Genomic DNA, 6,746 nt, shown 5'->3' with positions numbered 1-6,746 from the left:
GAACTATCTCAGATAAGCAGTGCGGGTGCATGATGGAATTGCCGAAAGTGCTAATTACATAGCTACCAGTGCTATTAGCATGTCGTCATTCACTATGAAGATTTTTGAACCAATTCCGGAAAATGGGGATGTTAATCAGCCTTTTTGGCTGTCGAATGCTTGGCATCCCCCACCACCCGATTGGCTGAAGATCAACGTAGATGCTGCACTATGCTCTTCATATAAAGCTGGAGTTGGGGGTGTTGTAAGATATTACAAAGGGAGATTCTTATTTGCTTTTGGTAATTCTTATACTCATTGGGACATAAATCAATTGGAAATGCTTTCTATTAAATCCTTAAAAGATGTGACTAAGGATTGGATGTTCAAATACAAAGGAGCAATCATTGAGAGTGAAAACTTAAATGTGATCAAAGTTATTCATAAAGCATTAAACCAAGGGAGCAAAGGTATGGAAAACTTTGAATTTTTTCAAGAATTCAATAATGTTATTTTTAAATGTATTAAGAGGGATATCAATAAGCTAGCGGATTTGTGTGCTAGCTATGCTATGGTTGGTAGTTTTATTTTGGAAGACTTAACTTTGGATGAGGTTCCTCCTTCATTTATCAATATAATGAAGGAGAAATCTACTTTGTAGTTGTTGTTTTTTGGCTCTTTTTTAATGCAGATTATGCTTTTCTCAAAAAAAAAAAAAGAATACCATGCAACTTTAAATAAAGAATCAGAGCTCAAGATTGGGTTGAATAATGTTATGTTGTAAAAGGGTTTGTAATATTCATTGATGTAATTTTGATTTCTTGAGCCAAAATCTTGTAAGGGTGTATGCTTTCTATACACACACACTCAAGGGAGTGAGATCTAGTCAAATCCAGAAGATCACGTTTTGAACTAATCATACTTAATGATTTTGGATCATCCAGAAAGATCCATTATGATCTTGGAAAGCAGTCGCCAATGTTAATTTAGGTAAGATTTTAAGATTTAATTTTTTTTCTAATCATCCCAGATGATCTGGATCATCCAGAACGATCAATACAAATCATGCCTAAATTGATCATGTGATTAGGGAATTAATTATGGTTAAAGTTTTCAATCTAATTGTCCTGGGCGATCTATATATCGTACAGGATGATGTTTTTTGACATACTTGATTTTCTTTAATAGTCCAAGATGAAATACCATATATTTTATTCTAATCATCCTAGACGATCCACAATATCATCCTGGATGATTTATACTTTTTTGTACATCCTGTATGATGTGTACATTTTTGTACTAATCATCATGGACTATCCAAATATCATCCGGGATTATAAGATCAAATTCTGCACATCGTACTGGACGATCCTGTGATCGTCCAGGATGATTCTGGGCGTTGAAATTGAGTTTTTAGGGTTTTCTGAAGCCCTCTTTTAAAGCGCATCATACGGGATGATCCTATGATTATCCTGGATGATGTTTGGCATTGAAATTGAGCTTTTAGGGCTTTTGAAAGCTCTCTTTTTATGCATATTGACGGGTCATCCGACGGATCATCCCAGACGATAATGTCAGTTTTGCAAATCTATTTAAAGACCTGTTGCTTTCTCGTGAAGAGTGTCTTTGGCAGCCATTAAAGCTTCATTTTTCTAGAGGAAACTTAAAGAGAGAGCTTGAAAGGGTGGAGTTTGAGAGAGGGAGAAGATCCTTGGAGGGGGATTCAAGGGATTGTGGAGGGGGTTCCACATGATTACTCCGGCGAACTTGCACCTTAGTACCATTAGATTCAAGGCTTGTATTGAGGGAAGTTTTGGGAAGAAGAAGATCTCTTTGGTGTCAAAGGACCCGGCTACTCCGCTGCACCGGGGAAAGTTTAAGTGATTTTGTAAGGGCTTCTCCGCCTAGCTGTGAGGGCTAAAGGAGAGATACTGAGTTTAGTGAAATACTCAGAGGGTACCTCCAAGGAGTGGACGTAGGTCAAGGTTTGATTGAATTTTGGTTTGTTTGAGTTTGTGTTTTGATCGTGAAAGTTTTTTAATTCACCCCTCTCTTGCTTAGCCTTGGGCTAGTTCATAAGGGCTTAACATCCCTAAAAAACTTTCAAGTGCCTTTAGTGCACTTTCAAATGAAATTCAAATCAAGCATGTACATGTTATTTACCATATTTCCATGTAAGACATCAATTCTATTTTAGCTTATTATGCAGCTTGTGGGAAAAAAAATTTTACCATATAACTTTTATCATATAGTTGACTAATACTCAACAAGTTATGCTTTAAGCCTTCTACCAATAAGATATTTTCAATGAAAAAATATTCTTATTGCAAATCATAACTATACCTACCACTTTTCTTATGGTATTGTCTCATAGTGTAATATTGCCTCTATTCCTGGCTTCTAGCGATATGAATTTTATCATATCTCCAGTCATATACTTTGAACATTTTCTATATAGGTGCCAAATGCTCTTACGAGGTCTTGTATGAGAGCGATACTATAAAAAGATCAAACATTAGACTTGGGAACCTAAATAAGTTTGGGTTGACCTTTTGGCAATAATAATCTATATGCATGTTTCATATGCTATGAATTATGTATCTTAGGTCTCCATATTAGATATGTTACACTATGAATTATGCAAGTGTGAGAGATATGACCAAACATTCCATAAGAAAAATATTTAACTCCAGGAAAAGGATTTATCAATCTATGACAGTTATACTATCTTTTCTTAAGTTTTGAAAGTTTAGGCTTATGATCAGGAATAAAAAATTATTCAAGTGTAGGGGGTGTTCTATTTTTCTTAAGAGCTTTCAATTCCACTTTAAATATGAGTTAGCACTTTCTAGGACAGCATTATCAACTTTTAAATAGTGCTCTCTACGATCTGATTCATCCATAAATGTTTTAAAATCATTTTCAAGTTCATAATGTCATAATTTCAATAGTTCAAGCTTTTTGTTAAAATCATCAAACTCATCCAATAGTTTCATGTGGTTGCTATCAATCAATGTGTGATCATTCCTAAGGATTTCATGCTCTTTTTGTAAATTTGAAAATTCTTAGTTCAACTTAGCATGCAGCTTTTTGAGTTTTCTATATGCAGTATAAATTTTTTTAGTAACTTCAAATGATTCATCATAGGTTAAGTATCATACCTCCTCCTGATCTAATTGATCAAGTTTGTCAGCCATTAAACACAAGTTCGTGACTTCCTCCTCTTCTTCTATTTTTGAGGAATTTGAAGCTGAATCTACTCAAAATGCTCTGTGTAATCTCTTCTTATCCTTCCTTATATTGGTTTTTTCTTGAACTTTCTCTTTGCTTGGATTAGCTTTGAGATTCAGGCATTCAAATTTGATATGTCCATGCTTCCTTCATTCATAGCAAATTATTTCATTAGAAGCTTTAGTATTTTATAGAACTTACTCTTATTCTATTACTAACATCTCCGTTGCTTCCTCTTAAGGAAACTTCTGAATTTCCTTGTCATTAAGGCAATATCATCTTCATCCTCAAGCTGAGATTGATCACTATCAAAGTCATCCACTTTCAACACAATATTTTTCTCCTTCCGCTTGTTCCCTATATTAATCTATCTTTGAGTCACTCCTTACTCATAAGAAATCAGTGATGCAAGAAGATTATCAATAAAATAAATAGTTAAATCTTTTGATTTAGTCATTGTAGTTATCTTTACATCATATGTAGTAGGAAAACAGTAAAGAATTTTATTCACTTTTTTAGAATTCATTAATTTCCTATCTAAAACATACAATGAAGTGATTATCTGTGTGAAATGAGTGTACATGGAAGTGATTGATTCATTCAATTTCATGCAAAAAAGTTCAGAGTCATGTAGTAGAATGTTCAATCTATATTATTTCACCTCATTAGTTCCTTCATAAGTGATAAAATGTCTATCCCATATTTCTTTTCCAGTTCTACAAGTTGAGACATGTATATAGTCTTCGGACTTAAGTGCACAAAAAAAAAAGTTTAAATATTTAGCATTCAAATGGGCTAACTCTTTTTCCTCTATAGTCCAATCAGTAAATGGTATTTTAGCTATAATGCCATTTACAAGTCTAGTTAGTCTAGTGTAGCCTTCCTATACTAAATTTTTTATTTAATAGTCAAGCGATTGAAGAAAAGTAAATATATGTGTTTTCCAAAAATTGAAAGGGATGTTATGAAACAATGGCAGTCTAGTGATTGAAATCCTTCGGGTGTGTTACAGTTTCCAAAAGTAGCCATGATAATTTTCAAAAAGTTGCCTAAATCTTAATTTTTGAAAGTAGGCTTTGATACCACTTGAAAGTCCGAATAGGTTGTTAGACCTAATAAATTTGTCCCAAAACTAACCAAGAGGGGGGTGAATATGTTATTTTTTAAAATAAAAGCTCTCGGTAATTTTAGAAAATTGATTTAATTTTAAGCACAATGAAAAATTTTAACCATAAATATTAAATTATAGAAAATAAAAATAGTAAACAATAAAGACAAAGAATACAAAATTTTATAGTGGTTAGGTCCAACAAGACCTATGTCCAATCCTTAAAGACTCCCTCTTCAGGTATTGCACTATACCAAAGTCACTCTCCTTTTTCTCCCACAGTAAGGTGGAGAAACCCTTATAATACCCTTTCTTCCTAAATCACCGGTGCGGTAGAGTACCATCATCCTTTCTCACCCTCATAGTGAGAGAAAAGAATCGATATCCTTTCAAACCCTCCAAGTGTCGGTAGAGTACCATTATCTTTTCATACTCTCTTAGTGTTAGAAGAGTACTGTCGTCCTTTCACACCCACCTAGTGTTGGCAGACTACCGTCTTCCTTTCATACTCTCTTGATATCGGTAGAGTACCATCATCATTTCATACTCTCCTTATATTGGCAGATTACCATCATCCTTTCACACCTTCCTAATGTCTGTAGAGTACCGGTGCTCCTTTGAAAATCTTCTTCCAAGAAGAAAGTAGGGAAGAACATTATAGAATAAGCAAGAGATCCTCACTATTGGGCATTCCTTATGAATCTTCTCATAAATCTCTCTTAAGAAATCTCTCACTCTCCAACCCCAAGTCACTCTCCCAAATGCTCTCCAAGTTCACTCTTAAAAGAAATTCGTAGTAGGAGTTCTTGGGCAGTCAATTTCAGGGCCTTATATATAAAAGAGAAGAAAAACCATCCAAAAAATTGAAAATTTAAATTTGACCATCCTTGATCGTACAATATGATCGTACTTCATACGTACGAACAGTTCAAAAATCTTAGTACAAATATAAGAATTTACTTTTTATACTCTATTAGTCGTATGTACGAACTAACATCATACTGTATGAACAGTTAAAAATGAATAACTTTCTTAGGTATGATTTTGTACGAATGCTTTTTGTACTCTAACAGCGTACTATGTGAACTTGATTTCATATAATATAATTAGTTTAACCAAATCATGCTTCGTCTGATACAAAAATGCATGAGTATATTTTGTACTCTGGATGTTATCTATATGAACCCAATTTTGTATAGTATGAAAAGTTCAAAAAACTTACCCATTCGTATGGACGAACTGGTACGCACTCATTTTGTAATATGGATGTTGTTTGTATAAAACTTATTTTGTATAGCACGATCTATTTAGAAAATGGTGAGTTCATTTGGGACTAATTGGTATGTAGCCATTTCATACTTTAGATGTCATCTGTATGAATGTAACTTCATATAATATGAATAGTTCAATAAAAAATTTCTAAGGCATAACTTGATTAATTACTTTATGGAGGCATACTTAGGTCAAATCATCATATAAGATTATATATTCGTATAATACAAATATTGTTAAAAAAACAAGTTTTGATTCTCCCCCAGTGTGTGTGTGTGCACGGTTACCCAATTATAATCACACTCTCTAAGACTAAAAAAATAATAAAAAAGTATATATTTTAATTATAATAAACTCTAATCTAATCTATGTTGAAGTCATCAGCAGTCTGAAGTATGATTTCCCTAAAATGTTAGTACACACAAATAACACAAATAAAATTTTCTAATATATGTTAGGAGAAAGAGTAATCAACTCAATAAGATTTTGGTATCATCAAAAATTCACATGATATAAAAACATAGTTTAAAAAAATTAGTTACAACAAGGAGAGCATATGTGGTATCAGTTACACCACCAGAGGGCACATACAATCACGAGTTAGGGGCGTACCTATATTGTTATGGATCATGGACATTAATTTATCTGTTACAGCCACACACATAGCCACCAGAGACCTTCTTCCTGAGATGTCATGTCAAAAGATTAATGGTATGTATGATCATTACAAAAATATGAAAACATTATCAAAAAAATTTATTTCAAGACATTTTTTTAAATTATATCTGACAAATTTCTTGTATCCTTAGACCGACTACTATATACAATCATCTATCATTCTAGAGCCACTAGCCATGGGTCACAGATATAATTTAATGCCAATTCATTGCACTTGGCCGTTGACCATGTGACATAAACTACACCACTTTTGATACCAATACGTAGGAAAGAATCCAATCAATGGAACGTGATCTCCTAGAAGATTAGAAGAAAATTATAGTTTTCATCTTGGACGATAAGGGATTGCCCTATGAAATACAACAAATCATCCAATACAGTCTAAATATAGTATCCTATATGATATAATTGAGAAATCTAATCATAATTATTCTCCTAATCACCAGATTAATTTAAGCATAATTGTTATAAATTATCT

This window comes from Dendrobium catenatum, unplaced genomic scaffold, assembly GCF_001605985.2.
Source record: "Dendrobium catenatum unplaced genomic scaffold, ASM160598v2 fragScaff_scaffold_665, whole genome shotgun sequence".
NCBI lineage: Eukaryota > Viridiplantae > Streptophyta > Magnoliopsida > Asparagales > Orchidaceae > Dendrobium > Dendrobium catenatum.
This window is presented reverse-complemented; position numbering follows the sequence as displayed.